Genomic DNA, 9231 nt, shown 5'->3' on the forward strand with positions numbered 1-9231 from the left:
AGGGCTCCCCTGAGGGCTCCCAGATTGGAGAGGGTGCAGGTCGGGCTGAGGGACTCACCCCCAGTGCACGAATCTTCATGCACCGGGCCCCTAATATGTACATAATCTAGGGAGAAAAGGTAAACTTAATTATAATGCAAAGCAGACAATATGTCACGTAGTATTGGAACAAAGTGCTATGGAATCGAAAGAGATAAAATGTAGAGAAAGTGATAAATAAGAAAGCCTTCGTCCTAGCCAGTTGCTCAGTGGTTAGAGCATTGACCCTTGGATTAAAGCAGCAGTTCTCAACCTGTGGGTCACGAACAATGAAAATACATCCTGCATATCAGACATTTACATTACAATTCATAACAGTAGCAAAATTACAGTTATGAAGTAGCACGAAAATAATTTTATGGTTGGGGGTCACCACAACATGAGGAACTGTATTAAAGGGTCGCAGCATTAGGAAGGTTGAGAACCACTGGAAAGGGTCATGGGTTTGATTCTGGTCAAGGACTTGTACCTCAGTTGCAGGCTCGATCCCCGGCCCATGTCGGGTGAGTGCGGGAGGCAACAATAGATGTGTCTCTCTCACACAGATGTTTCTCTCTCTGTGTCTCTCCCCGTCCCTTCCACTCTCTCTAAAAGTTAATGGAAAAAATATCCTCAGGTGAGGAATAACAAAAAACAAAAAGAAAGAAACTAAAGGAAGCCTTCATGTAAGAAGATGTTTCTATTATGGCTTGGAATGAAAAAGAAAAAGCATTCAAAGCAAACCAAATAGCCTTATTAAAAGGAAGAGAAAGTAAAGGGCATATCACTTCAAGTTCTCTTGAGTAAAAAATACACACACACACACACACACCATTTATTGAATAGCACACCACAGGGAGTATGGAATGGGGCTGCAGGCATGGAGAACATTCAAGATATTTAATATTACACCCAACCCAAATTTCAAAGTAATTTAATTATATGCTTCCAAAAAGAAAAGCCAAGTATTTTAGCAGTATTCTCAAGAGTCAGAGTCATAATTTTACTATTAGCTTATAATACTTTGTTATCCATAAGCCTTTACAGAACCTTACTGGCAGTTGGTCATATATTCATTCAATAAGAATGTATTAATTACCAATCAAATCCCAGAGAGTCTAACCAGTACTTCAGCACTATACACAAAAATCCAGAATTTTAAAGGTTAAGAATGATTTAGAAGAATAATCAATATAATTTTAAAGAACAACAAAATGAGGGGTGGGGCCTCACCATATGAGATATTTAAAAGTTTATTACAAAGCTACAGTAAATAAAGATAGTATAGTACTAGCTAAGGGACAGGTAACTAGAGCATAAAAACAGGCCCACATGTATATAGAAATATGAGTTAAGATCCCTACTGAAGATCAGTGAGGAACAGATGCTACTCAATAAATGGTGTTGGTATTATTTATTTGCTATAAGAAAACTGAATTATATTCATTATAATTATTAGAATAACTTAAATATTTCAGAATCAAAACCCCCCCAAAACTATATCCAGTCTAGTACCATCACTTTATAAAAGAAAAAATAAAAACCCAGAGAAGTTAAAACACTTACCCAAATCATAGTGTAGCAGCACAGAAATTAAACTCATATTTCATAATTTATTTTTTCAAGAATTTATATTCTCTCATTTAAAACATACAAAATGCTTCCTATCCACCCCAACTTCTTTACATCACCCATGATACAATGACACCAAACCAGAAGTAGAGGAGGCCACAAAAGGCATGGTGAAGGCAAAGCCAATATATACTTTTATTTCCTCCCATCCCCAAATCTTCTTTCAAGGAAATTGGTCCCCAAAAACCTAGCCACCCAGCTAGCATGGCTCAGTGGTTAAGCGTCAACCTATGAACCAGGAGATCACGGTTCTATTCCCGGTCAAGGAACATGCCTAGATTGCGGGCTCCATCCCCAGTGTGAGGTATGCTGGAGGTAGCTGATCAATGATTCTTTCTCATCATTGATGTTTCTCTCTCTCTCTCCCTCCCACTTCCTCTCTGAAATCAATAAAAAGAGATTTAAAAAAAAGAAAAATCTAGCCTTCCCTCAAAGATTAATCTTATCTAAACCCAAACTAATGAAAAAGATGAGTTCCATGGTTTCAGTATGCAGGGAATTCCAAAAGAAAAAAAATAATTTTAAGAACTGTGAATCTGTGCCAACACATAAATATCTATGAATATCAAGTATTTAGGCAGTGCTGTTATTAGGTCCAACATTTTTCAGACACAAATTCCATCAACCTCAAATCTCACTCAGTTTGTTTCCAAAGGATGTTAAACATTTACATTTAGAGATTTTCACAAAGACCAGTTAAACAAACACTGCTGACTGTCTGAAAGTAACTGCTCCAATTCCAACACTCAACTAAGGTAAAGAGAGAAATTACATCTTCTCTAGAAATTAAAGCACTCAGTATCAGGTTACTAGGGTTGTCCACCATCTGTTAAGTCAGATAAAACTTTCATTCTATAAATCTACCCCTGGTATATATTACAGGAGTATTGATAGTAAAGGAAGAGAAACTGGTAGAGAGTCTATTTACAAACTTAGAAATCTTAAACTATAAGAATGCAAAAACTGATTGCATTTAATTTAATCACTTTAGCAATAAGTAGTAAAAGTATGAGTTCTGGAGCCAGACTATCTAGGTTTGAATCCCAGACCACTTGCTCTATGATTTTGGGCAAACTGCTTAACATTTGTATCTCAGATTCCTCAACTGGAAAATAAAGACAATAATAGTACCTACCTTCATTCAGGTGATTAAATTCGTGTATTTAAATTGCTTAGAACATGCCTGGATACAGTGTTAGCTGCTGCTAGTATTATTATTACCTGATACCCTTACTAGACTATCAGTTCTCACGTGTGGCTCTAACACAGAATAGTTTACTAGCCAGATCATGCAATTTTAATGTTCTTGAATCAATGATTCAACATACCAAATTCAAAAAAGAGCTCTACAAAACACAGTCTAGAGTCTTCCTTTTGAATCATTTACTTATCAGTCAAATAAAGTTCTTACAAACATTAATCAACAGCAAATGTTTACTTAACTCCAAAAAACTATATGAATTTTCACTATGACATAAAATTTCTAAAAAATCTAATACTAGAAATAAATGTTTTCCATTTTACTTTTAATTACAAATTAACCTCTGATCTTACAAGTCTGATAAGAAATCTAGGTCCATATATAGTAATTAAAATGATTCTTTTATTAAGATACTAGAGGCACTGGTAGGGTCCCTAGGCTTAGCTGGCGATCAGGGCCTATCTGTGGGGCGACCAGCAGGGTGATTGGGGCCCCCACTTGCACCCGCCTGGGCAGACCTGGTGCTGCCTGCTGGCCAGCCCCGCCCCCTGCCACCGCAGCTGCTGGTTGGGGCCTGTTGGCTGGGGGCAGCTCCTGCGTTAAGCATCTGTCCCCTGGTGGTCAATGCACATCACAGCGACCAGTCAATCTGCTGGTCATTCCACTGTTCGGTCTATTTGCATATTAGGCTTTTATGATATAGGATTTACTATCAATCTGCAAATGTGCCTTTGTAAAAGATTTTAACAACAAAGAGTAAGTGCTCAACACCTTTAGTCATCTGGAAAATATACATTAAAACCATTCTAAGATATCACTTTATATCCACTAGAATGGCTAAAAATCGAAGAGACTAACAACCCAAGGAAGTAGTGGAGAAGATATGGAGCAACTGGAGAACTCTACTAATGAAGAACCATTTGGCAATCCTATATAATAAAAGCATAGTATGCAAATTGTCCCCTTGACTGGGAGGTCATCTGGAAGTTCAACCAGGGGGCGGGGCTGGCCGGGGGAAGGGAGGAAGCACCTGGCTGGCAGCCAGCAGCCGCTAGGGACCCTACTAGTGCACAAATGTTGTGCACTGGGCCTCTAGTTTCTTATAAAGTTAAATATACATCTACCCTGCAACCCAATAATTTCACTCCTAGGTATTTCAACCAAGGGAACTGAAACATGTTCACAAAAAGACTTGTACAAGGATGTTTATAGCAGCTTTATTCATAACAGGCAAAAACTAAAAATAATGCAAATGTCTATCAAAAGAATTGAGAAACAACATTTCATATATCCATAAAATGGAATACTGTGCCACCTAGGAATTTATCTGTTGTTTACAATAATTATTTGAATTTATTATTCAATGAAAATGTCTTATTTTATTCAAATTCTGTCTCATTTTAAAATGCATTTTTAAAAATCCTTAGTTGGAGGTAATTGTTATACTAAAAATAACCTTTTTTTGTTCAGTAACTCACTTGGGTGTTCTTGCCACAATATAAATTTTTGAGGAATTTTTTAATTGGTGCTTTTAAGACACAAATAAATCCCAAAGTTTTATTAAGTGATATTCCTATAAAACTCTTAAATATATTTGCACATTTTTTTTCTTATGCATTTTTGGTGTATGCTCATCCTAAGTAAAGTGTTTTCTCCAGAAATTCCCCACATTGGCTTACAATGGCTATTGTGATGAAAACTCTTAGGAGATACAACTTGGACTTGAGGTAAACTGAATACTTAAACTGTAGTTTAGAGAATACTTTAATGGCATTGTATTTAAAAGAACATACGATTCCTATAATTTTCTACTGATTAAGTCTCCTTAATAAACATAAGACAAAAGGAATTTTAAAAATATGTTAAGCAAAAGAAGTCGAATAAAAAGGGTACAGTAGGGAACATTTGAGATCTTGCTTCCCAGCAGTGTCATCAGTTTTGGCTCAAATAAATTCTTAAAAAATAAAAATACTGGTAAAAAGGGCACAGTAGTCCCCCTTCCTTATCCATGATTTTGCTTTCCATGGTTTCAGTTACCCACAGTCAACCACAGTCCAAAAATATTAAATTTTCCCAACCACTGACATCATCTGCTCCTGACATCTAATCACCGACATCGTCATGGCTCAATGCTCCAGGATCATCCAAAGGAGATGATGGCCCTAGCCAATTTGGCTCAGTGGATAGAGTGTCAACCTGCGGACTGAAGGGTCCCAGGTTCGATTCCAGTCAAGGGCACATGCCTGGGTTGCGGGCTTGATCTCCAATAGGGGGTGTGCAGGAGGCAGCCGATCAATGATTCTCTCTCATCATTGATGTTTCTCTCTCTCTCTCCCTGTCCCTTCCACTCTGAAATCAATAAAAAATATATATATATAAAAACAAAGGAGATGATGATCCTTCTGACTGTGAAAATTAATAAAGTGAAATCTCACACTACTAAAGTAATGAGTAAGAATCTTAGTAAACTTTAGAAGTCTACTACAGGGGGCTAAAGGGGGGAGCTCTCATACAGCTTTGCTAGAGGTCCACTACAGAAAGAATTGTTAACTACAGACCCCCAACAGGAAAGAATCACAGTTACAGGCCCCAACAGGAAAAATGTACACTGCCTTTCCCACAGATATCGACTACCACAGCAACTCAACCAATGAAAAGCCCCCATCACCCTGAACTCCTGCTTCTATCCAATTAACTTCCATTTGAAACAACCCTTCCCAATTTCCTCCTTTTTCTCTATAAAATAATGGCCCTTTGTTTGTTGGACATGCCTATGGCTTTTACTAAAGTTTGCTTGTCCCAAATTGCCATTCTTTGCTGTGCCCAAATAAACCCATTTTTGCTGTTTTACTTTTAAGGTCAACATGATGTATAGTCAGAAGGTCATTCACTTCATTTCATGTGGGCATTTTATCATCTCACATCAACACAAAAAGGGTGAATACAGTATACTATTTTGAGACAGAGACCATAGTCACATAACTTTTATTGTCATAATTGTTCTACTTTATTACTGTATGAAATTCAAGGACAGAATTAGAAAGTAGTTAGAGGGAGGGAAGGCAAAACTAAATTGAAAGAGACATGAAACAACTTTTTGTTTATCATTTATGTAAATTAAGTCACATCTTTTAATATAATCCATCCCCAGGTCCGTGTAAAATTAACATCCACTCAAAAAAAAATGGACAAAGAAGAGGAACATAATGTCACTAAAAGGAAATACTTAAAGATTAATGTTCTTATTTTAAATGATCAAATAAATACTAATTTCAGAAACCAGTTACTACTTTCTCCCTACCAAATTAGCAAATATTTTATTTTTTGTTAATACTACCCAAGGATATTTTTTCCAATGATTTTTTTTTTTTTTAAGAGAGAGTGGAAGAAAGGGAGGGAGAGAGGTGAGAGGGAGGAAAAAAAGGAAGAGAGAGAGAGAGAGAAACATCACAATGAGAGAGAGACATCAATTGGTTACCTCCTGAATGGGATTGAACCTGCAACCCAGGGAGACCAAGGAACCTCCAAAGGGAGCCCTTGGCCAGTTTGGCTCAGTGGATAGTGTGTCAGCCTGTGGACTGAAGGGTCCCAGGTTCGATTCCCAAAGGCACATGCCCAAGTTGCGAGCTTGATCCCCAGTAGGGGGCATGCAGGAGGCAGCTGATCAATGATTCTCTCTCATCATTGAAGTTTCTCTCTCCCTTCCTCTCTGAAATCAATAAAAAATAGATTAAAAATTTAAAAAAAAAGAAAGTGAAAACACAACCCACATACTGGAAAAAAATATATACAAATCGTTCATCTGATAAGGAATTTGTATCCAGAATATGAAAAGGTTTTTTATAACTCATAACTCAATAATAGAAGACAAATATCCCCATTTCATAAATAGGCAAGGGATCTGAATAGACATTTCTCCAAAGAAGATATACAAATGGCCAATAAACCCATAAAAAATTTCTCAACATCATTAGCCTATAGGAAAATGCAAACAAAACCACAATGAGCCCTGGCCTGGCAACTCAGTTGGTTAGAGCCAAGGTTGCAGATTGATCGCCCATCAACCAATGAATGCCGAAATAAGTGAAACAACAAATCGATGTTTCTTTCTTTTCCTCTCCCTCTCTCTCTCTCTTTCTCTCTCTCTCTCTCTGTCTCTCTCTCTCCCTTTCCCCCTCCCCCTCTCCCTCCCCCTTCCTCTCTTTCTTGTAAATCAATTAAAACACACACAGTGAATTATCACATCCTAACTCTAATGGCTATAATAAAAAAACAGATAATAACAAGTGGTGGTGAAGATGTAGAAAAAATGGAATTCCCATTCCCACTTCTAGTGGGAATATAAAATAGTATAGCTGCTTTGGAAAACTGAGTTACCATATGATCCAGTAATTCCACTACTAGATATATATCCAAAAGAAATGAAAATATGTGTTCATACAAAAACTTCTACACGAATGTTCATAGAAGCTTTATTTGAATAGCTAAAAACCAGAAATAACCCTGACTATCAACAGAACAGATTTTAACAACTGTGATATATCCGTATACTGAAATACTACTGAGCAATCAAAATAAATGACCGATACACAAAATAACATATATCTCAAATTAATTAGACTGAGTGAAAGAAGCCAGACCTCTCTTTCTCAAAAAAGGTGTTACACCATATATTTCTCTTTTTTACATAAAATTCTAGAAAATGCAAACTAATCTATAATAACAGCAGGTTAGTGGTTACTACTGGGGGTGGAAAGAGAGATGGATTACAAAGGGGCAAAAGGAAACTTTTAGAGTAGTATGTTCCTTATCCTGGTTGTGGCGTATAAATAGGTAAAAACTCATCAAATTATATACTTTAAATATTGTGCAAGTTCATCATATGTCAATTATCTCTGAGTGGAGCTGTTTTTAAAAAAAATGCATATGCACCCTAGCTGGTTTGGCTCAGTGGATAGAACGTTAGCCTGTAGACTGAAGGGTCCCAGGTTCGATTCCAGTCAAGGGCACATGCCTGGGTTGCCGGCTTGATCCCTAGTGTGGGGCATGCAGGAGGCAGCCCATCAATGATTCTCTCTCATCAATGATGTTTCTATTCCTCTCTCTCCCTTCCTCTCTGAAATCAATTAAAAAATATATTTTTAAAAAATGCATATGCCACACTGGGGGAACAGAAGTATACTAGTATTTCTTAAATGGCACATTTGGGTAAGAAAAAGGTAGAAATAGTATGCCGAGAGCTTTTAAGTATGACAAGCCTTTTAAAAGTGAAAATGGTAGCTGAATTTTCAACATCCATTGATGTAGCAAATAGTGAAAACCACCAAAACTACTATGAATTCATTCTTACATAAGAATATGTAAGAATATGTCCTTCATATATTTATATATACATATGTATAAAAGTTCTAAATATATATGTGTATGTATACATATGCATATTGAGAATGTATTAATTTTGTCTACATATAATATTTGATGAGCAAATGGATCTGAAAACTCTTTACTAACAGAAAACATCCACCCTCAATCCAAAGAGTTGCAGGTAACAGATTGAAAGCTATTGATAAGGATATTCAATGTCAAGGAGATTGAATATTTAAATGTCATCTTAAGTAAAATAGAAACTGAGTTTAATGAAAATTTATCTAATAGGTTCCATAGCTACACTTTATAATCAAAAGAATTTAGGGATTAGCTATAACACTGCTAATCTAGATATAAATAATTAAGACTTTACTGTGACTTAAAGGTACAAATGTAGCTGAATTAAAATATTCAAGTTTTTCCACAGACTGGACTAAAAATACAACAGAGTCGAGAAGAAGTTAAGATTTTTTTAAATATATATTTTTTTTATTGATTTCAGAGAGAAAGGGAGAGGGAGAGAGATAGAAACATCAATGATGAGAGAATTATTGACCAGTTGCCTCCTGCACACCCCCTACTGAGGGTCAAGCCCGAAACTTGGGCATATGCCCTTGACTGGAATTGAATCCGGGATCCTTCAATCCAAAGGCTGATGCTCTATCCACTGAGCCAAACTGGCGAGGGCTTTAAGATTATTTTTAATATTCAAATGAAGTTTAAGTCTCATAGTTCAACTTTATATACAAGACTCTTATATTTTGCTAGATCTTTTTTTTTTAATTAAAATTATTGGAGTGACATTGGTCAATATAAACATTATATATAAGACTCTTTTAAAGGCCATGTACTGTGTTAAACTCTTTACATAAATTATCCTATGTAATAAAAGGGTAATATGCAAATTGACCCTAACAGCAGAACGACTGGGAATGACTGGTCACTATGACACACACTGACCACCAGGGGGCAGATGCTCAATGCAGGAGCTGCCCCCTGGTGGTCAGTGCACT

The 9231-nt window shown here is 36.5% G+C and overlaps 1 protein-coding gene across 6 annotated transcripts in view; it reads right to left on the bottom strand.

Annotated features, from left to right (window-relative positions):
- Window positions 1-9231, bottom strand: part of NUMB (numb homolog (Drosophila)) — a 141221-nt gene that overhangs the window by 116904 nt on the left and 15086 nt on the right. The window lies entirely within an intron of this gene.

The sequence above is a fragment of the Myotis brandtii genome, unplaced genomic scaffold (genome assembly GCF_000412655.1).
Source record: "Myotis brandtii unplaced genomic scaffold, ASM41265v1 scaffold213, whole genome shotgun sequence".
In the NCBI taxonomy this organism is placed as follows: Eukaryota; Metazoa; Chordata; class Mammalia; order Chiroptera; family Vespertilionidae; genus Myotis; species Myotis brandtii.